We start from the raw sequence: 23,076 nt of genomic DNA, 5'->3' as shown, positions 1-23,076 counted from the left end.
GTGCTTTCGCTGTGTTTGAGGTTTGGAGACCACATTTCAAATCAGTGGGAGCAATTCCCGTCCAGGTATTTTGCATGGCACAGTGAGGGCACCTGCCTCTCCATCTGTACACACTCATTTCCTATCAATGCGTGTTGGTACCTCAGCATCTTTCCTGGTGTTGTTGTGCTTTCTTCTCTCATAGGTTCCCGTGGATCATGGCTGTGCATGTAATGTGGATGATGGACATGGTCCTCTCATTTTTCATACTAGGTTGACTGTAAGTTGTTTTAGTGATCTTGTATGATTTAGTGGTCATTACGTGTCTCAGTGTTTCGGGTGGACAGGTGGATCAGAGTTTTTCACAGGTTGACCAGCAGTCAGCCTGCAGCAGTTTTTGCTGGTTTCTAACAATTTTCAGTGGGTTCAGAAGGGATTTCTCTGGTTTGATTGATTTTACATGCAGTTGCCAATGAGGACTTCAATATTGTCTTTATTGTTGCTATGGAAACCAATGATCTCCCTCAAGCCCTGAGCTCAGTGGAATTGTGACGTATCAAAGGAGTGGACCAGGGCTTTGGAACACAGGTCCTTATATGGATGAGATTTTACTGGAGGATTAGTGCTTTCGCTGGGTTTGAGGTTTGGAGACCACATTTCAACTCAGTGGGAGCAATGCCCGTCCAGGTATTTTGCATGACACAGTGAGTGCACCTGCCTCTCCATCTGTACACACTCATTTCCTAGCAATGCGTGTTGGTACCTCAGCATCTTTCCTGGTGTTGTTGTGCTTTCTTCTCTCATAGGTTCCCGTGGATCATGGCTGTGCATGTAATGTGGATGATGGACATGGTCCTCTCATGTTTATGTCCCAGTTTCATACTAGGCTGACACTAAGTTGTTTTAGTGATCTTGTATGATTTAGTGGTCATTACGTGTCTCAGTGTTTCGGTTGTACAGGTGGATCAGAGTTTTTCACAGGTTGACCAGCAGTCAGCCTGCAGCAGTTTTTGCTTGTTTCTAACAATTTTCAGTGGGTTCAGAAGGGATTTCTCTGGTTTGATTGATTTTACATGCAGTTGCCAATGAGGACTTCAATATTGTCTTTATTGTTGCTATGGAAAGCAATGATCTCCCTCAAGCCCTGAGCTCAGTGGAATGTTGATGTCATCTCTGATAAATCAAAGCCACTTTGTGACGTATCAAAGGAGTGGACCAGGGCTTTGGAACACAGGTCCTTTTATGGATGAGATTTTACTGGAGGATTAGTGCTTTCGCTGTGTTTGAGGTTTGGAGACCACATTTCAAATCAGTGGGAGCAATTCCCGTCCAGGTATTTTGCATGGCACAGTGAGGGCACCTGCCTCTCCATCTGTACACACTCATTTCCTATCAATGCGTGTTGGTACCTCAGCATCTTTCCTGGTGTTGTTGTGCTTTCTTCTCTCATAGGTTCCCGTGGATCATGGCTGTGCATGTAATGTGGATGATGGACATGGTCCTCTCATTTTTCATACTAGGTTGACTGTAAGTTGTTTTAGTGATCTTGTATGATTTAGTGGTCATTACGTGTCTCAGTGTTTCGGGTGGACAGGTGGATCAGAGTTTTTCACAGGTTGACCAGCAGTCAGCCTGCAGCAGTTTTTGCTGGTTTCTAACAATTTTCAGTGGGTTCAGAAGGGATTTCTCTGGTTTGATTGATTTTACATGCAGTTGCCAATGAGGACTTCAATATTGTCTTTATTGTTGCTATGGAAACCAATGATCTCCCTCAAGCCCTGAGCTCAGTGGAATTGTGACGTATCAAAGGAGTGGACCAGGGCTTTGGAACACAGGTTCTTATATGGATGAGATTTTACTGGAGGATTAGTGCTTTCGCTGGGTTTGAGGTTTGGAGACCACATTTCAACTCAGTGGGAGCAATGCCCGTCCAGGTATTTTGCATGACACAGTGAGGGCACCTGCCTCTCCATCTGTACACACTCATTTCCTAGCAATGCGTGTTGGTACCTCAGCATCTTTCCTGGTGTTGTTGTGCTTTCTTCTCTCATAGTTTCCCGTGGATCATGGCTGTGCATGTAATGTGGATGATGGACATGGTCCTCTCATGTTTATGTCCCAGTTTCATACTAGGCTGACAGTAAGTTGTTTTAGTGATCTTGTATGATTTAGTGGTCATTACGTGTCTCGGTGTTTCGGGTGGACTGGTGGATCAGAGTTTTTCACAGGTTGACCAGCAGTCAGCCTGCAGCAGTTTTTGCTGGTTTCTAACAATTTTCAGTGGGTTCAGAAGGGATTTCTCTGGTTTGATTGATTTTACATGCAGTTGCCAATGAGGACTTCAATATTATCTTTATTGTTGCTATGGAAACCAATGATCTCCCTCAAGCCCTGAGCTCAGTGGAATGTTGATGTCATCTCTGATAGATGAAAGCCACTTTGTGACGTATCAAAGGAGTGGACCAGGGCTTTGGAACACAGGTCCTTATATGAATGAGATTTTACTGGAGGATTAGTGCTTTCGCTGGGTTTGAGGTTTGGAGACCACATTTCAACTCAGTGGGAGCAATGCCCGTCCAGGTATTTTGCATGACACAGTGAGGGCACCTGCCTCTCCATCTGTACACACTCATTTCCTATCAATGCGTGTTGGTACCTCAGCATCTTTCCTGGTGTTGTTGTGCTTTCTTCTCTCATAGGTTCCCGTGGATCATGGCTGTGCAAGTAATGTGGATGATGGACATGGTCCTCTCATGTTTATGTCCCAGTTTCATACTAGGCTGACACTAAGTTTTAGTGATCTTGTATGATTTAGTGGTCATTACGTGTCTCAGTGTTTCGGGTGGACTGGTGGATCAGAGTTTTTCACAGGTTGACCAGCAGTCAACCTGCAGCAGTTTTTGCTGGTTTCTAACAATTTTCAGTGGGTTCAGAAGGGATTTCTCTGGTTTGATTGATTTTACATGCAGTTGCCAATGAGGACTTCAATATTGTCTTTATTGTTGCTCTGGAAACCAATGATCTCCCTCAAGCCCTGAGCTCAGTGGAATTGTGACGTATCAAAGGAGTGGACCAGGGCTTTGGAACACAGGTCCTTATATGGATGAGATTTTACTGGAGGATTAGTGCTTTCGCTGGGTTTGAGGTTTGGAGACCACATTTCAACTCAGTGGGAGCAATGCCCGTCCAGGTATTTTGCATGACACAGTGAGGACACCTGCCTCTCCATCTGTACACACTCATTTCCTAGCAATGCGTGTTGTTACCTCAGCATCTTTCCTGGTGTTGTTGTGCTTTCTTCTCTCATAGTTTCCCGTGGATCATGGCTGTGAATGTAATGTGGATGATGGACATGGTCCTCTCATGTTTATGTCCCAGTTTCATACTAGGCTGACAGTAAGTTGTTTTAGTGATCTTGTATGATTTAGTGGTCATTACGTGTCTCGGTGTTTCGGGTGGACAGGTGGATCAGAGTTTTTCACAGGTTGACCAGCAGTCAGCCTGCAGCAGTTTTTGCTTGTTTCTAACAATTTTCAGTTGGTTCAGAAGGGATTTCTCTGGTTTGATTGATTTTACATGCAGTTGCCAATGAGGACTTCAATATTGTCTTTATTGTTGCTATGGAAACCAATGATCTCCCTCAAGCCCTGAGCTCAGTGGAATGTTGATGTCATCTCTGATAAATCAAAGCCACTTTGTGACGTATCAAAGGAGTGGACCAGGGCTTTGGAACACAGGTCCTTATATGGATGAGATTTTACTGGAGGATTAGTGCTTTCGCTGTGTTTGAGGTTTGGAGACCATATTTCAAATCAGTGGGAGCAATGCCCGTCCAGGTATTTTGCATGACACAGTGAGGGCACCTGCCTCTCCATCTGTACACACTCATTTCCTATCAATGCGTGTTGGAACCTCAGCATCTTTCCTGGTGTTGTTGTGCTTTCTTCTCTCATAGGTTCCCGTGGATCATGGCTGTGCATGTAATGTGGATGATGGACATGGTCCTCTCATGTTTATGTCCCAGTTTCATACTAGGCTGACACTAAGTTTTAGTGATCTTGTATGATTTAGTGGTCATTATGTGTCTCAGTGTTTCGGGTTGACAGGTGGATCAGAGTTTTTCACAGGTTCACCAGCAGTCAGCCTGCAGCAGTTTTTGCTGGTTTCTAACAATTTTCAGTGGGTTCAGAAGGGATTTCTCTGGTTTGATTGATTTTACATGCAGTTGCCAATGAGGACTTCAATATTGTCTTTATTGTTGCTATGGAAAGCAATGATCTCCCTCAAGCCCTGAGCTCAGTGGAATGTTGATGTCATCTCTGATAGATGAAAGCCACTTTGTGACGTATGAAAGGAGTGGACCAGGGCTTTGGAACACAGGTCCTTATATGGATGAGTTTTTACTGGAGGATTAGTGCTTTCGCTGGGTTTGAGGTCTTGAGACCACATTTCAACTCAGTGGGAGCAATGCCCGTCCAGGTATTTTTCATGACACAGTGAGGGCACCTGCCTCTCCATCTGTACACACTCATTTCCTATCAATGCGTGTTGGTACCTCAGCATCTTTCCTGGTGTTGTTGTGCTTTCTTCTCTCATAGGTTCCCGTGGATCATGGCTGTGCATGTAATGTGGATGATGGACATGGTCCTCTCATTTTTCATACTAGGCTGACAGTAAGTTGTTTTAGTGATCTTGTATGATTTAGTGGTCATTACGTGTCTCAGTGTTTCGGGTGGACTGGTGGATCAGAGTTTTTCACAGGTTGACCAGCAGTCAGCCTGCAGCAGTTTTTGCTGGTTTCTAACAATTTTCAGTGGGTTCAGAAGGAATTTCTCTGGTTTGATTGATTTTACATGCAGTTGCCAATGAGGACTTCAATATTATCTTTATTGTTGCTATGGAAACCAATGATCTCCCTCAAGCCCTGAGCTCAGTGGAATGTTGATGTCATCTCTGATAGATGAAAGCCACTTTGTGACGTATCAAAGGAGTGGACCAGGGCTTTGGAACACAGGTCCTTATATGAATGAGATTTTACTGGAGGATTAGTGCTTTCGCTGGGTTTGAGGTTTGGAGACCACATTTCAACTCAGTGGGAGCAATGCCCGTCCAGGTATTTTGCATGACACAGTGAGGGCACCTGCCTCTCCATCTGTACACACTCATTTCCTATCAATGCGTGTTGGTACCTCAGCATCTTTCCTGGTGTTGTTGTGCTTTCTTCTCTCATAGGTTCCCGTGGATCATGGCTGTGCAAGTAATGTGGATGATGGACATGGTCCTCTCATGTTTATGTCCCAGTTTCATACTAGGCTGACACTAAGTTTTAGTGATCTTGTATGATTTAGTGGTCATTACGTGTCTCAGTGTTTCGGGTGGACTGGTGCATCAGAGTTTTTCACAGGTTGACCAGCAGTCAACCTGCAGTAGTTTTTGCTGGTTTCTAACAATTTTCAGTGGGTTCAGAAGGGATTTCTCTGGTTTGATTGATTTTACATGCAGTTGCCAATGAGGACTTCAATATTGTCTTTATTGTTGCTCTGGAAACCAATGATCTCCCTCAAGCCCTGAGCTCAGTGGAATTGTGACGTATCAAAGGAGTGGACCAGGGCTTTGGAACACAGGTCCTTATATGGATGAGATTTTACTGGAGGATTAGTGCTTTCGCTGGGTTTGAGGTTTGGAGACCACATTTCAACTCAGTGGGAGCAATGCCCGTCCAGGTATTTTGCATGACACAGTGAGGACACCTGCCTCTCCATCTGTACACACTCATTTCCTAGCAATGCGTGTTGGTACCTCAGCATCTTTCCTGGTGTTGTTGTGCTTTCTTCTCTCATAGTTTCCCGTGGATCATGGCTGTGCATGTAATGTGGATGATGGACATGGTCCTCTCATGTTTATGTCCCAGTTTCATACTAGGCTGACAGTAAGTTGTTTTAGTGATCTTGTATGATTTAGTGGTCATTACGTGTCTCGGTGTTTCGGGTGGACAGTTGGATCAGAGTTTTTCACAGGTTGACCAGCAGTCAGCCTGCAGCAGTTTTTGCTTGTTTCTAACAATTTTCAGTTGGTTCAGAAGGGATTTCTCTGGTTTGATTGATTTTACTTTGCAGTTGTCAATGAGGACTTCAATATTGTCTTTATTGTTGCTATGGAAACCAATGATCTCCCTCAAGCCCTGAGCTCAGTGGAATGTTGATGTCATCTCTGATAGATGAAAGCCACTTTGTGACGTATCAAAGGAGTGGACCAGGGCTTTGAAACACAGGTCCTTATATGGATGAGATTTTAGTGGAGGATTAGTGCTTTCGCTGGGTTTGAGGTTTGGAGACCACATTTCAACTCAGTGGGAGCAATGCCCGTCCAGGTATTTTGCATGACACAGTGAGGGCACCTGCCTCTCCATCTGTACACACTCATTTCCTATCAATGCGTGTTGGTACCTCAGCATCTTTCCCGGTGTTGTTGTGCTTTCTTCTCTCATAGGTTCCCGTGGATCATGGCTGTGCATGTAATGTGGATGATGGACATGGTCCTCTCATGTTTATGTCCCAGTTTCATACTAGGCTGACACTAAGTTTTAGTGATCTTGTATGATTTAGTGGTCATTACGTGTCTCAGTGTTTCGGGTGGACTGGTGGATCAGAGTTTTTCACAGGTTGACCAGCAGTCAACCTGCAGCAGTTTTTGCTGGTTTCTAACAATTTTCAGTGGGTTCAGAAGGGATTTCTCTGGTTTGATTGATTTTACATGCAGTTGCCAATGAAGACTTCAATATTGTCTTTATTGTTGCTCTGGAAACCAATGATCTCCCTCAAGCCCTGAGCTCAGTGGAATGTTGATGTCATCTCTGATAGATGAAAGCCACTTTGTGACGTATCAAAGGAGTGGACCAGGGCTTTGAAACACAGGTCCTTATATGGATGAGATTTTACTGGAGGATTAGTGCTTTCGCTGGGTTTGAGGTTTGGAGACCACATTTCAACTCAGTGGGAGCAATGCCCGTCCAGGTATTTTGCATGACACAGTGAGGACACTTGCCTCTCCATCTGTACACACTCATTTCCTATCAATGCGTGTTGGTGCCTCAGCATCTTTCCTGGTGTTGTTGTGCTTTCTTCTCTCATAGGTTCCCGTGGATCATGGCTGTGCATGTAATGTGGATGATGGACATGGTCCTCTCATGTTTATGTCCCAGTTTCATACTAGGCTGACAGTAAGTTGTTTTAGTGATCTTGTATGATTTAGTGGTCATTACGTGTCTCAGTGTTTCGGGTGGACAGGTGGATCAGAGTTTTTCACAGGTTGACCAGCAGTCAGCCTGCAGCAGTTTTTGCTGGTTTCTAACAATTTTCAGTGGGTTCAGAAGGGATTTCTCTGGTTTGATTGATTTTACATGCAGTTGCCAATGAGGACTTCAATATTGTCTTTATTGTTGCTATGGAAAGCAATGATCTCCCTCAAGCCCTGAGCTCAGTGGAATTGTGACGTATGAAAGGAGTGGACCAGGGCTTTGGAACACAGGTCCTTACATGGATGAGATTTTACTGGAGGATTAGTGCTTTCGCTGGGTTTGAGGTTTGGAGACCACATTTCAACTCAGTGGGAGCAATGCCAGTCCAGGTATTTTGCATGACACAGTGAGGACACCTGCCTCTCCATCTGTACACACTCATTTCCTAGCAATGCGTGTTGGTACCTCAGCATCTTTCCTGGTGTTGTTGTGCTTTCTTCTCTCACAGGTTCCCGTGGATCATGGCTGTGCATGTAATGTGGATGATGGACATGGTCCTCTCATGTTTATGTCCCAGTTTCATACTAGGCTGACACTAAGTTGTTTTAGTGATCTTGTATGATTTAGTGGTCATTACGTGTCTCAGTGTTTCGGGTGGACTGGTGGATCAGAGTTTTTCACAGGTTGACCAGCAGTCAGCCTGCAGCAGTTTTTGCTGGTTTCTAACAATTTTCAGTGGGTTCAGGAGGGATTTCTCTGGTTTGATTGATTTTACTTTGCAGTTGTCAATGAGGACTTCAATATTGTCTTTACTGTTGCTATGGAAACCAGTGATCTCCCTCAAGCCCTGAGCTCATTGGAATGTTGATGTCATCTCTGATAGATGAAAGCCACTTTGTGACGTATGAAAGGAGTGGACCAGGGCTTTGGAACACAGGTCCTTATATGGATGAGATTTTACTGGAGGATTAGTGCTTTCGCTGGGTTTGAGGTTTGGAGACCACATTTCAACTCAGTGGGAGCAATGCCCGTCCAGGTATTTTGCATGACACAGTGAGGGCACCTGCCTCTCCATTTGTACACACTCATTTCCTAGCAATGCGTGTTGGTACCTCAGCATCTTTCCTGGTGTTGTTGTGCTTTCTTCTCTCATAGGTTCCCGTGGATCATGGCTGTGCATGCGATGTGGATGATGGACATGGTCCTCTCATGTTTATGTCCCAGTTTCATACTAGGCTGACACTAAGTTTTAGTGATCTTGTATGATTTAGTGGTCATTACGTGTCTCAGTGTTTCGGGTGGACAGGTGGATCAGAGTTTTTCACAGGTTGACCAGCAGTCAGCCTGCAGCAGTTTTTGCTGGTTTCTAACAATTTTCAGTGGGTTCAGAAGGGATTTCTCTGGTTTGATTGATTTTACATGCAGTTGCCAATGAGGACTTCAATATTGTCTTTATTGTTGCTATGGAAAGCAATGATCTCCCTCAAGCCCTGAGCTCAGTGGAATTGTGACGTATCAAAGGAGTGGACCAGGGCTTTGGAACACAGGTCCTTACATGGATGAGATTTTACTGGAGGATTAGTGCTTTCGCTGGGTTTGAGGTTTGGAGACCACATTTCAACTCAGTGGGAGCAATGCCAGTCCAGGTATTTTGCATGACACAGTGAGGACACCTGCCTCTCCATCTGTACACACTCATTTCCTAGCAATGCGTGTTGGTACCTCAGCATCTTTCCTGGTGTTGTTGTGCTTTCTTCTCTCACAGGTTCCCGTGGATCATGGCTGTGCATGTAATGTGGATGATGGACATGGTCCTCTCATGTTTATGTCCCAGTTTCATACTAGGCTGACACTAAGTTGTTTTAGTGATCTTGTATGATTTAGTGGTCATTACGTGTCTCAGTGTTTCGGGTGGACTGGTGGATCAGAGTTTTTCACAGGTTGACCAGCAGTCAGCCTGCAGCAGTTTTTGCTGGTTTCTAACAATTTTCAGTGGGTTCAGGAGGGATTTCTCTGGTTTGATTGATTTTACTTTGCAGTTGTCAATGAGGACTTCAATATTGTCTTTACTGTTGCTATGGAAAGCAATGATCTCCCTCAAGCCCTGAGCTCAGTGGAATGTTGATGTCATCTCTGATAGATGAAAGCCACTTTGTGACGTATCAAAGGAGTGGACCAGGGCTTTGGAACACAGGTCCTTATATGGATGAGATTTTACTGGAGGATTAGTGCTTTCGCTGGGTTTGAGGTTTGGAGACCACATTTCAACTCAGTGGGAGCAATGCCCGTCCAGGTATTTTGCATGACACAGTGAGGACACTTGCCTCTCCATCTGTACACACTCATTTCCTATCAATGCGTGTTGGTGCCTCAGCATCTTTCCTGGTGTTGTTGTGCTTTCTTCTCTCATAGGTTCCCGTGGATCATGGCTGTGCATGTAATGTGGATGATGGACATGGTCCTCTCATGTTTATGTCCCAGTTTCATACTAGGCTGACACTAAGTTGTTTTAGTGATCTTGTATGATTTAGTGGTCATTACGTGTCTCAGTGTTTCGGGTGGACAGGTGGATCAGAGTTTTTCACAGGTTGACCAGCAGTCAGCCTGCAGCAGTTTTTGCTGGTTTCTAACAATTTTCAGTGGGTTCAGAAGGGATTTCTCTGGTTTGATTGATTTTACATGCAGTTGCCAATGAGGACTTCAATATTGTCTTTATTGTTGCTATGGAAAGCAATGATCTCCCTCAAGCCCTGAGCTCAGTGGAATTGTGACGTATCAAAGGAGTGGACCAGGGCTTTGGAACACAGGTCCTTACATGGATGAGATTTTACTGGAGGATTAGTGCTTTCGCTGGGTTTGAGGTTTGGAGACCACATTTCAACTCAGTGGGAGCAATGCCCGTCCAGGTATTTTGCATGACACAGTGAGGACACCTGCCTCTCCATCTGTACACACTCATTTCCTAGCAATGCGTGTTGGTACCTCAGCATCTTTCCTGGTGTTGTTGTGCTTTCTTCTCTCACAGGTTCCCGTGGATCATGGCTGTGCATGTAATGTGGATGATGGACATGGTCCTCTCATGTTTATGTCCCAGTTTCATACTAGGCTGACACTAAGTTGTTTTAGTGATCTTGTATGATTTAGTGGTCATTACGTGTCTCAGTGTTTCGGGTGGACTGGTGGATCAGAGTTTTTCACAGGTTGACCAGCAGTCAGCCTGCAGCAGTTTTTGCTGGTTTCTAACAATTTTCAGTGGGTTCAGGAGGGATTTCTCTGGTTTGATTGATTTTACTTTGCAGTTGTCAATGAGGACTTCAATATTGTCTTTACTGTTGCTATGGAAACCAGTGATCTCCCTCAAGCCCTGAGCTCAGTGGAATGTTGATGTCATCTCTGATAGATGAAAGCCACTTTGTGACGTATCAAAGGAGTGGACCAGGGCTTTGGAACACAGGTCCTTATATGGATGAGATTTTACTGGAGGATTAGTGCTTTCGCTGGGTTTGAGGTTTGGAGACCACATTTCAACTCAGTGGGAGCAATGCCCGTCCAGGTATTTTGCATGACACAGTGAGGGCACCTGTCTCTCCATCTGTACACACTTATTTCCTATCAATGCGTGTTGGTACCTCAGCATCTTTCCCGGTGTTGTTGTGCTTTCTTCTCTCATAGGTTCCCATGGATCATGGCTGTGCATGTAATGTGGATGATGGACATGGTCCTCTCATGTTTATGTCCCAGTTTCATACTAGGCTGACAGTAAGTTGTTTTAGTGATCTTGTATGATTTAGTGGTCATTACGTGTCTCAGTGTTTCGGGTGGACAGGTTGATCAGAGTTTTTCACAGGTTGACCAGCAGTCAGCCTGCAGCAGTTTTTGCTGGTTTCTAACAATTTTCAGTGGGTTCAGAAGGGATTTCTCTGGTTTGATTGATTTTACATGCAGTTGCCAATGAGGACTTCAATATTGTCTTTATTGTTGCTATGGAAAGCAATGATCTCCCTCAAGCCCTGAGCTCAGTGGAATGTTGATGTCATCTCTGATAGATGAAAGCCACTTTGTGACGTATGAAAGGAGTGGACCAGGGCTTTGGAACACAGGTCCTTATATGGATGAGATTTTACTGGAGGATTAGTGCTTTCGCTGGGTTTGAGGTTTGGAGACCACATTTCAACTCAGTGGGAGCAATGCCCGTCCAGGTATTTTGCATGACACAGTGAGGGCACCTGCCTCTCCATCTGTACACACTCATTTCCTATCAATGCGTGTTGGTACCTCAGCATCTTTCCTGGTGTTGTTGTGCTTTCTTCTCTCACAGGTTCCCGTGGATCATGGCTGTGAATGTAATGTGGATGATGGACATGGTTCTCTCATGTTTATGTCCCAGTTTCATACTAGGCTGACACTAAGTTTTAGTGATCTTGTATGATTTAGTGGTCATTACGTGTCTCAGTGTTTCGGGTGGACTGGTGGATCAGAGTTTTTCACAGGTTGACCAGCAGTCAACCTGCTGCAGTTTTTGCTGGTTTCTAACCATTTTCTGTGGGTTCAGAAGGGATTTCTCTGGTTTGATTGATTTTACATGCAGTTGCCAATGAGGACTTCAATATTGTCTTTATTGTTGCTATGGAAACCAATGATCTCCCTCAAGCCCTGAGCTCAGTGGAATTGTGACGTATCAAAGGAGTGGACCAGGGCTTTGGAACACAGGTCCTTATATGGATGAGATTTTACTGGAGGATTAGTGCTTTCGCTGGGTTTGAGGTTTGGAGACCACATTTCAACTCAGTGGGAGCAATGCCCGTCCAGGTATTTTGCATGACACAGTGAGGGCACCTGCCTCTCCATCTGTACACACTCATTTCCTATCAATGCGTGTTGGTACCTCAGCATCTTTCCTGGTGTTGTTGTGCTTTCTTCTCTCATAGGTTCCCGTGGATCATGGCTGTGCATGGAACGTGGATGATGGACATGGTCCTCTCATGTTTATGTCCCAGTTTCATACTAGGCTGACAGTAAGTTGTTTTAGTGATCTTGTATGATTTAGTGGTCATTACGTGTCTCAGTGTTTCGGGTGGACTGGTGGATCAGAATTTTTCATAGGTTGACCAGCAGTCAGCCTGCAGCAGTTTTTGCTGGTTTCTAACCATTTTCAGTGGGTTCAGAAGGGATTTCTCTGGTTTGATTGATTTTACATGCAGTTGCCAATGAGGACTTCAATATTGTCTTTATTGTTGCTATGGAAAGCAATGATCTCCCTCAAGCCCTGAGCTCAGTGGAATGTTGATGTCATCTCTGATAGATGAAAGCCACTTTGTGACGTATCAAAGGAGTGGACCAGGGCTTTGGAACACAGGTCCTTATATGGATGAGATTTTAGTGGAGGATTAGTGCTTTCGCTGGGTTTGAGGTTTGGAGACCACATTTCAAATCAGTGGGAGCAATGCCCGTCCAGGTATTTTGCATGACACAGTGAGGACACCTGCCTCTCCATCTGTACACACTCATTTCCTATCAATGCGTGTTGGTACCTCAGCATCTTTCCTGGTGTTGTTGTGCTTTCTTCTCTCACAGGTTCCCGTGGATCATGGCTGTGCATGTAATGTGGATGATGGACATGGTCCTCTCATGTTTATGTCCCAGTTTCATACTAGGCTGACACTAAGTTGTTTTAGTGATCTTGTATGATTTAGTGGTCATTACGTGTCTCAGTGTTTCGGGTGGACTGGTGGATCAGAGTTTTTCACAGGTTGACCAGCAGTCAGCCTGCAGCAGTTTTTGCTGGTTTCTCACAATTTTCAGTGGGTTCAGGAGGGATTTCTCTGGTTTGATTGATTTTACTTTGCAGTTGCCAGTGAGGACTTCAATATTGTCTTTACTGTTGCTATGGAAACCAGTGATCTCCCTCAAGCCCTGAGCTCAGTGGAATGTTGATGTCATCTCTGATAGATGAAAGCCACTTTGTGACGTATGAAAGGAGTGGACCAGGGCTTTGGAACACAGGTCCTTATATGGATGAGATTTTACTGGAGGATTAGTGCTTTCGCTGGGTTTGAGGTTTGGAGACCACATTTCAACTCAGTGGGAGCAATGCCCGTCCAGGTATTTTGCATGACACAGTGAGGACACTTGCCTCTCCATCTGTACACACTCATTTCCTAGCAATGCGTGTTGGTACCTCAGCATCTTTCCCGGTGTTGTTGTGCTTTCTTCTCTCATAGGTTCCCGTGGATCATGGCTGTGCAAGTAATGTGGATGATGGACATGGTCCTCTCATGTTTATGTCCCAGTTTCATACTAGGCTGACACTAAGTTTTAGTGATCTTGTATGATTTAGTGGTCATTACGTGTCTCAGTGTTTCGGGTGGACAGGTGGATCAGAGTTTTTCACAGGTTGACCAGCAGTCAGCCTGCAGCAGTTTTTGCTGGTTTCTAACAATTTTCAGTGGGTTCAGAAGGGATTTCTCTGGTTTGATTGATTTTACATGCAGTTGCCAATGAGGACTTCAATATTGTCTTTATTGTTGCTATGGAAAGCAATGATCTCCCTCAAGCCCTGAGCTCAGTGGAATTGTGACGTATCAAAGGAGTGGACCAGGGCTTTGGAACACAGGTCCTTACATGGATGAGATTTTACTGGAGGATTAGTGCTTTCGCTGGGTTTGAGGTTTGGAGACCACATTTCAACTCAGTGGGAGCAATGCCAGTCCAGGTATTTTGCATGACACAGTGAGGACACCTGCCTCTCCATCTGTACACACTCATTTCCTAGCAATGCGTGTTGGTACCTCAGCATCTTTCCTGGTGTTGTTGTGCTTTCTTCTCTCACAGGTTCCCGTGGATCATGGCTGTGCATGTAATGTGGATGATGGACATGGTCCTCTCATGTTTATGTCCCAGTTTCATACTAGGCTGACACTAAGTTGTTTTAGTGATCTTGTATGATTTAGTGGTCATTACGTGTCTCAGTGTTTCGGGTGGACTGGTGGATCAGAGTTTTTCACAGGTTGACCAGCAGTCAGCCTGCAGCAGTTTTTGCTGGTTTCTAACAATTTTCAGTGGGTTCAGGAGGGATTTCTCTGGTTTGATTGATTTTACTTTGCAGTTGTCAATGAGGACTTCAATATTGTCTTTATTGTTGCTATGGAAGCCAGTGATCTCCCTCAAGCCCTGAGCTCAGTGGAATGTTGATGTCATCTCTGATAGATGAAAGCCACTTTGTGACGTATCAAAGGAGTGGACCAGGGCTTTGGAACACAGGTCCTTATATGGATGAGATTTTACTGGAGGATTAGTGCTTTCGCTGGGTTTGAGGTTTGGAGACCACATTTCAACTCAGTGGGAGCAATGCCCGTCCAGGTATTTTGCATGACACAGTGAGGACACTTGCCTCTCCATCTGTACACACTCATTTCCTATCAATGCGTGTTGGTGCCTCAGCATCTTTCCTGGTGTTGTTGTGCTTTCTTCTCTCATAGGTTCCCGTGGATCATGGCTGTGCATGTAATGTGGATGATGGACATGGTCCTCTCATGTTTATGTCCCAGTTTCATACTAGGCTGACAGTAAGTTGTTTTAGTGATCTTGTATGATTTAGTGGTCATTACGTGTCTCAGTGTTTCGTGTGGACAGGTGGATCAGAGTTTTTCACAGGTTGACCAGCAGTCAGCCTGCAGCAGTTTTTGCTGGTTTCTAACAATTTTCAGTGGGTTCAGAAGGGATTTCTCTGGTTTGATTGATTTTACATGCAGTTGCCAATGAGGACTTCAATATTGTCTTTATTGTTGCTATGGAAAGCAATGATCTCCCTCAAGGCCTGAGCTCAGTGGAATTGTGACGTATCAAAGGAGTGGACCAGGGCTTTGGAACACAGGTCCTTACATGGATGAGATTTTTCTGGAGGATTAGTGCTTTCGCTGGGTTTGAGGTTTGGAGACCACATTTCAACTCAGTGGGAGCAATGCCAGTCCAGGTATTTTGCATGACACAGTGAGGACACCTGCCTCTCCATCTGTACACACTCATTTCCTAGCAATGCGTGTTGGTACCTCAGCATCTTTCCTGGTGTTGTTGTGCTTTCTTCTCTCACAGGTTCCCGTGGATCATGGCTGTGCATGTAATGTGGATGATGGACATGGTCCTCTCATGTTTATGTCCCAGTTTCATACTAGGCTGACACTAAGTTGTTTTAGTGATCTTGTATGATTTAGTGGTCATTACGTGTCTCAGTGTTTCGGGTGGACTGGTGGATCAGAGTTTTTCACAGGTTGACCAGCAGTCAGCCTGCAGCAGTTTTTGCTGGTTTCTAACAATTTTCAGTGGGTTCAGGAGGGATTTCTCTGGTTTGATTGATTTTACTTTGCAGTTGTCAATGAGGACTTCAATATTGTCTTTACTGTTGCTATGGAAACCAGTGATCTCCCTCAAGCCCTGAGCTCAGTGGAATGTTGATGTCATCTCTGATAGATGAAAGCCACTTTGTGACGTATGAAAGGAGTGGACCAGGGCTTTGGAACACAGGTCCTTATATGGATGAGATTTTACTGGAGGATTAGTGCTTTCGCTGGGTTTGAGGTTTGGAGACCACATTTCAACTCAGTGGGAGCAATGCCCGTCCAGGTATTTTGCATGACACAGTGAGGGCACCTGCCTCTCCATTTGTACACACTCATTTCCTAGCAATGCGTGTTGGTACCTCAGCATCTTTCCTGGTGTTGTTGTGCTTTCTTCTCTCATAGGTTCCCGTGGATCATGGCTGTGCATGCGATGTGGATGATGGACATGGTCCTCTCATGTTTATGTCCCAGTTTCATACTAGGCTGACACTAAGTTTTAGTGATCTTGTATGATTTAGTGGTCATTACGTGTCTCAGTGTTTCGGGTGGACAGGTGGATCAGAGTTTTTCACAGGTTGACCAGCAGTCAGCCTGCAGCAGTTTTTGCTGGTTTCTAACAATTTTCAGTGGGTTCAGAAGGGATTTCTCTGGTTTGATTGATTTTACATGCAGTTGCCAATGAGGACTTCAATATTGTCTTTATTGTTGCTATGGAAAGCAATGATCTCCCTCAAGCCCTGAGCTCAGTGGAATTGTGACGTATCAAAGGAGTGGACCAGGGCTTTGGAACACAGGTCCTTACATGGATGAGATTTTACTGGAGGATTAGTGCTTTCGCTGGGTTTGAGGTTTGGAGACCACATTTCAACTCAGTGGGAGCAATGCCAGTCCAGGTATTTTGCATGACACAGTGAGGACACCTGCCTCTCCATCTGTACACACTCATTTCCTAGCAATGCGTGTTGGTACCTCAGCATCTTTCCTGGTGTTGTTGTGCTTTCTTCTCTCACAGGTTCCCGTGGATCATGGCTGTGCATGTAATGTGGATGATGGACATGGTCCTCTCATGTTTATGTCCCAGTTTCATACTAGGCTGACACTAAGTTGTTTTAGTGATCTTGTATGATTTAGTGGTCATTACGTGTCTCAGTGTTTCGGGTGGACTGGTGGATCAGAGTTTTTCACAGGTTGACCAGCAGTCAGCCTGCAGCAGTTTTTGCTGGTTTCTAACAATTTTCAGTGGGTTCAGGAGGGATTTCTCTGGTTTGATTGATTTTACTTTGCAGTTGTCAATGAGGACTTCAATATTGTCTTTACTGTTGCTATGGAAACCAGTGATCTCCCTCAAGCCCTGAGCTCAGTGGAATGTTGATGTCATCTCTGATAGATGAATGCCACTTTGTGACGTATCAAAGGAGTGGACCAGGGCTTTGGAACACAGGTCCTTATATGGATGAGATTTTACTGGAGGATTAGTGCTTTCGCTGGGTTTGAGGTTTGGAGACCACATTTCAACTCAGTGGGAGCAATGCCCGTCCAGGTATTTTGCATGACACAGTGAGGGCACCTGCCTCTCCATTTGTACACACTCATTTCCTAGCAATGCGTGTTGGTACCTCAGCATCTTTCCTGGTGTTGTTGTGCTTTCTTCTCTCATAGGTTCCCGTGGATCATGGCTGTGCATGCGATGTGGATGATGGACATGGTCCTCTCATGTTTATGTCCCAGTTTCATACTAGGCTGACACTAAGTTTTAGTGATCTTGTATGATTTAGTGGTCATTACGTGTCTCAGTGTTTCGGGTGGACAGGTGGGTCAGAGTTTTTCACAGGTTGACCAGCAGTCAGCCTGCAGCAGTTTTTGCTGGTTTCTAACAATTTTCAGTGGGTTCAGAAGGGATTTCTCTGGTTTGATTGATTTTACATGCAGTTGCCAATGAGGACTTCAATATTGTCTTTATTGTTGCTATGGAAAGCAATGATCTCCCTCAAGCCCTGAGCTCAGTGGAATTGTGACGTATCAAAGGAGTGGACCAGGGCTTTGGAACACAGGTCCTTACATGGATGAGATTTTACTGGAGGATTAGTGCTTTCGCTGGGTTTGAGGTTTGGAGACCACATTTCAACTCAGTGGGAGCAATGCCAGTCCAGGTATTTTGCATGACACAGTGAGGACACCTGCCTCTCCATCTGTACACACTCATTTCCTAGCAATGCGTGTTGGTACCTCAGCATCTTTCCTGGTGTTGTTGTGCTTTCTTCTCTCACAGGTTCCCGTGGATCATGGCTGTGCATGTAATGTGGATGATGGACATGGTCCTCTCATGTTTATGTCCCAGTTTCATACTAGGCTGACACTAAGTTGTTTTAGTGATCTTGTATGATTTAGTGGTCATTACGTGTCTCAGTGTTTCGGGTGGACTGGTGGATCAGAGTTTTTCACAGGTTGACCAGCAGTCAGCCTGCAGCAGTTTTTGCTGGTTTCTAACAATTTTCAGTGGGTTCAGGAGGGATTTCTCTGGTTTGATTGATTTTACTTTGCAGTTGTCAATGAGGACTTCAATATTGTCTTTACTGTTGCTATGGAAACCAGTGATCTCCCTCAAGCCCTGAGCTCAGTGGAATGTTGATGTCATCTCTGATAGATGAATGCCACTTTGTGACGTATCAAAGGAGTGGACCAGGGCTTTGGAACACAGGTCCTTATATGGATGAGATTTTACTGGAGGATTAGTGCTTTCGCTGGGTTTGAGGTTTGGAGACCACATTTCAACTCAGTGGGAGCAATGCCCGTCCAGGTATTTTGCATGACACAGTGAGGGCACCTGCCTCTCCATTTGTACACACTCATTTCCTAGCAATGCGTGTTGGTACCTCAGCATCTTTCCTGGTGTTGTTGTGCTTTCTTCTCTCATAGGTTCCCGTGGATCATGGCTGTGCATGCGATGTGGATGATGGACATGGTCCTCTCATGTTTATGTCCCAGTTTCATACTAGGCTGACACTAAGTTTTAGTGATCTTGTATGATTTAGTGGTCATTACGTGTCTCAGTGTTTCGGGTGGACAGGTGGGTCAGAGTTTTTCACAGGTTGACCAGCAGTCAGCCTGCAGCAGTTTTTGCTGGTTTCTAACAATTTTCAGTGGGTTCAGAAGGGATTTCTCTGGTTTGATTGATTTTACATGCAGTTGCCAATGAGGACTTCAATATTGTCTTTATTGTTGCTATGGAAAGCAATGATCTCCCTCAAGCCCTGAGCTCAGTGGAATTGTGACGTATCAAAGGAGTGGACCAGGGCTTTGGAACACAGGTCCTTACATGGATGAGATTTTACTGGAGGATTAGTGCTTTCGCTGGGTTTGAGGTTTGGAGACCACATTTCAACTCAGTGGGAGCAATGCCCGTCCAGGTATTTTGCATGACACAGTGAGGACACCTGCCTCTCCATCTGTACACACTCATTTCCTAGCAATGCGTGTTGGTACCTCAGCATCTTTCCTGGTGTTGTTGTGCTTTCTTCTCTCACAGGTTCCCGTGGATCATGGCTGTGCATGTAATGTGGATGATGGACATGGTCCTCTCATGTTTATGTCCCAGTTTCATACTAGGCTGACACTAAGGCTGAATCCCATTTCTCTTTTCTACCCCTACCCCTTAGCCCTACCCCTTGTCCCTTGCCCCTTGAAACCTAGTGCCAAGGGGTAGGGCCGAAAGTCAACCCCTCCGAATTGGGACACCCCTTCGACAATCGCGTACGTCATCAGTAGTCGCCGCTGCCTCTTACGTAGGCAGATGCGACAAGTGTTTGCCGGAGATCTCGAGGAATCATGCCGTCTGCTGCTGTGGTAATCTCTGTTGCGTGGGCTATTGGGATCTTTTTACGGTTGTCTGCTGCTAGTCGGAGGAATGAAAGAAGAGACGCCTTCGACGCCTGGGAATGCTGGTGGATCGTTGAGAGATTTTCATCAGGGCTGCCCACAGAGCACCGCTAGTGGCATTCAGCCTGGCAACGGTAACCACGTAACTGAAGCCTCGACTACTATCGATTTTTTCGGGGGATTTTTTACGAGGAAAATGACCACTACACATTGAAACAACGTTAAAATAGACAATAAAGTGGATTTCGTACATTTTAAAACTTTGTTCATGGAGAAAATACTTACATTTGTGGACTTCTTTAGTTGCGGAAGCAGCCATCTTGCCGGTCTTGCAAGGCATTCTGGGAAATCTGTCGTACCCCTCCGTTTGGAGTGTGCCTCGGAAAAATCTCCATTTGGAGGGGTACATAGCCCTACCACTTCCCCCTACCCCTCCGTCATAATGGGAATTGGGACACCCCTACCCCTACACGTGAACGCGCAAAACGGAGGGGTAGGGCCAAGGGGGAGGGCCAAGGGGTGAAATGGGATTCAGCCTAAGTTGTTTTAGTGATCTTGTATGATTTAGTGGTCATTACGTGTCTCAGTGTTTCGGGTGGACTGGTGGATCAGAGTTTTTCACAGGTTGACCAGCAGTCAGCCTGCAGCAGTTTTTGCTGGTTTCTAACAATTTTCAGTGGGTTCAGGAGGGATTTCTCTGGTTTGATTGATTTTACTTTGCAGTTGTCAATGAGGACTTCAATATTGTCTTTACTGTTGCTATGGAAACCAGTGATCTCCCTCAAGCCCTGAGCTCAGTGGAATGTTGATGTCATCTCTGATAGATGAAAGCCACTTTGTGACGTATCAAAGGAGTGGACCAGGGCTTTGGAACACAGGTCCTTATATGGATGAGATTTTACTGGAGGATTAGTGCTTTCGCTGGGTTTGAGGTTTGGAGACCACATTTCAACTCAGTGGGAGCAATGCCCGTCCAGGTATTTTGCATGACACAGTGAGGGCACCTGCCTCTCCATTTGTACACACTCATTTCCTAGCAATGCGTGTTGGTACCTCAGCATCTTTCCTGGTGTTGTTGTGCTTTCTTCTCTCATAGGTTCCCGTGGATCATGGCTGTGCATGCGATGTGGATGATGGACATGGTCCTCTCATGTTTATGTCCCAGTTTCATACTAGGCTGACACTAAGTTTTAGTGATCTTGTATGATTTAGTGGTCATTACGTGTCTCAGTGTTTCGGGTGGACAGGTGGATCAGAGTTTTTCACAGGTTGACCAGCAGTCAGCCTGCAGCAGTTTTTGCTGGTTTCTAACAATTTTCAGTGGGTTCAGAAGGGATTTCTCTGGTTTGATTGATTTTACATGCAGTTGCCAATGAGGACTTCAATATTGTCTTTATTGTTGCTATGGAAAGCAATGATCTCCCTCAAGCCCTGAGCTCAGTGGAATTGTGACGTATCAAAGGAGTGGACCAGGGCTTTGGAACACAGGTCCTTACATGGATGAGATTTTACTGGAGGATTAGTGCTTTCGCTGGGTTTGAGGTTTGGAGACCACATTTCAACTCAGTGGGAGCAATGCCAGTCCAGGTATTTTGCATGACACAGTGAGGACACCTGCCTCTCCATCTGTACACACTCATTTCCTAGCAATGCGTGTTGGTACCTCAGCATCTTTCCTGGTGTTGTTGTGCTTTCTTCTCTCACAGGTTCCCGTGGATCATGGCTGTGCATGTAATGTGGATGATGGACATGGTCCTCTCATGTTTATGTCCCAGTTTCATACTAGGCTGACACTAAGTTGTTTTAGTGATCTTGTATGATTTAGTGGTCATTACGTGTCTCAGTGTTTCGGGTGGACTGGTGGATCAGAGTTTTTCACAGGTTGACCAGCAGTCAGCCTGCAGCAGTTTTTGCTGGTTTCTAACAATTTTCAGTGGGTTCAGGAGGGATTTCTCTGGTTTGATTGATTTTACTTTGCAGTTGTCAATGAGGACTTCAATATTGTCTTTACTGTTGCTATGGAAACCAGTGATCTCCCTCAAGCCCTGAGCTCAGTGGAATGTTGATGTCATCTCTGATAGATGAAAGCCACTTTGTGACGTATGAAAGGAGTGGACCAGGGCTTTGGAACACAGGTCCTTATATGGATGAGATTTTACTGGAGGATTAGTGCTTTCGCTGGGTTTGAGGTTTGGAGACCACATTTCAACTCAGTGGGAGCAATGCCCGTCCAGGTATTTTGCATGACACAGTGAGGGCACCTGCCTCTCCATTTGTACACACTCATTTCCTAGCAATGCGTGTTGGTACCTCAGCATCTTTCCTGGTGTTGTTGTGCTTTCTTCTCTCATAGGTTCCCGTGGATCATGGCTGTGCATGCGATGTGGATGATGGACATGGTCCTCTCATGTTTATGTCCCAGTTTCATACTAGGCTGACACTAAGTTTTAGTGATCTTGTATGATTTAGTGGTCATTACGTGTCTCAGTGTTTCGGGTGGACAGGTGGATCAGAGTTTTTCACAGGTTGACCAGCAGTCAGCCTGCAGCAGTTTTTGCTGGTTTCTAACAATTTTCAGTGGGTTCAGAAGGGATTTCTCTGGTTTGATTGATTTTACATGCAGTTGCCAATGAGGACTTCAATATTGTCTTTATTGTTGCTATGGAAAGCAATGATCTCCCTCAAGCCCTGAGCTCAGTGGAATTGTGACGTATCAAAGGAGTGGACCAGGGCTTTGGAACACAGGTCCTTACATGGATGAGATTTTACTGGAGGATTAGTGCTTTCGCTGGGTTTGAGGTTTGGAGACCACATTTCAACTCAGTGGGAGCAATGCCAGTCCAGGTATTTTGCATGACACAGTGAGGACACCTGCCTCTCCATCTGTACACACTCATTTCCTAGCAATGCGTGTTGGTACCTCAGCATCTTTCCTGGTGTTGTTGTGCTTTCTTCTCTCACAGGTTCCCGTGGATCATGGCTGTGCATGTAATGTGGATGATGGACATGGTCCTCTCATGTTTATGTCCCAGTTTCATACTAGGCTGACACTAAGTTGTTTTAGTGATCTTGTATGATTTAGTGGTCATTACGTGTCTCAGTGTTTCGGGTGGACTGGTGGATCAGAGTTTTTCACAGGTTGACCAGCAGTCAGCCTGCAGCAGTTTTTGCTGGTTTCTAACAATTTTCAGTGGGTTCAGAAGGGATTTCTCTGGTTTGATTGATTTTACTTTGCAGTTGTCAATGAGGACTTCAATATTGTCTTTACTGTTGCTATGGAAACCAGTGATCTCCCTCAAGCCCTGAGCTCAGTGGAATGTTGATGTCATCTCTGATAGATGAAAGCCACTTTGTGACGTATCAAAGGAGTGGACCAGGGCTTTGGAACACAGGTCCTTATATGGATGAGATTTTACTGGAGGATTAGTGCTTTCGCTGGGTTTGAGGTTTGGAGACCACATTTCAACTCAGTGGGAGCAATGCCCGTCCAGGTATTTTGCATGACACAGTGAGGGCACCTGTCTCTCCATCTGTACACACTTATTTCCTATCAATGCGTGTTGGTACCTCAGCATCTTTCCCGGTGTTGTTGTGCTTTCTTCTCTCATACGTTCCCATGGATCATGGCTGTGCATGTAATGTGGATGA

Source organism: Chaetodon auriga, chromosome 23 (assembly GCF_051107435.1).
Source record: "Chaetodon auriga isolate fChaAug3 chromosome 23, fChaAug3.hap1, whole genome shotgun sequence".
Classification (NCBI taxonomy): domain Eukaryota; kingdom Metazoa; phylum Chordata; class Actinopteri; order Chaetodontiformes; family Chaetodontidae; genus Chaetodon; species Chaetodon auriga.
This window is presented reverse-complemented; position numbering follows the sequence as displayed.